The sequence below is a fragment of the Daktulosphaira vitifoliae genome, unplaced genomic scaffold (assembly GCF_025091365.1).
Source record: "Daktulosphaira vitifoliae isolate Bord-2020 unplaced genomic scaffold, ASM2509136v1 Scaffold_2, whole genome shotgun sequence".
Lineage (NCBI taxonomy): Eukaryota > Metazoa > Arthropoda > Insecta > Hemiptera > Phylloxeridae > Daktulosphaira > Daktulosphaira vitifoliae.
The window spans coordinates 3,103,328-3,103,836 of NW_026099573.1; positions in this window are offsets into that span (position 1 = coordinate 3,103,328).

Sequence of the window (509 nt, forward strand, 5' to 3'; positions counted from 1 at the left end):
TTATTTTATGTACTACTAAATGAAAAAAAAAAATTTGTCCCGACGACCTATCTTCTATGCGCAAAAGGCTACCGTATTTAAAAATATGCTATTTTTTATTAAAATTCTAGGTTTTGTATTTTATTTTATTTTAAAATATTTTATTAGGGGAATAAACTGACTTTCATGAATATTATATAATTTCATTGACATTGAATAAAGTTTATAAGACATATGATATTATACTTATTAACATTTTTTATTTTTTTAACCCTTATGTGACTGGAAAGGTACCCGGGTACCTTTTCAGTTTTTAAATTTATTTTCCTTCTAAATATTTAGTATGTATGGTTAGTCCTTCTGTGACATCTCTAAATAGCATGTATAGTTCACAAATTTATATTTTGTATTTGAAAAGTATATAATTTATTATACTTAAAATATCGTTGTTAATTTTACACCTTATAAGGACGTAGTAGGTACCTGGGTACCTCTATATATTGTCTTTAAATGTAGGTTTTATTGATACA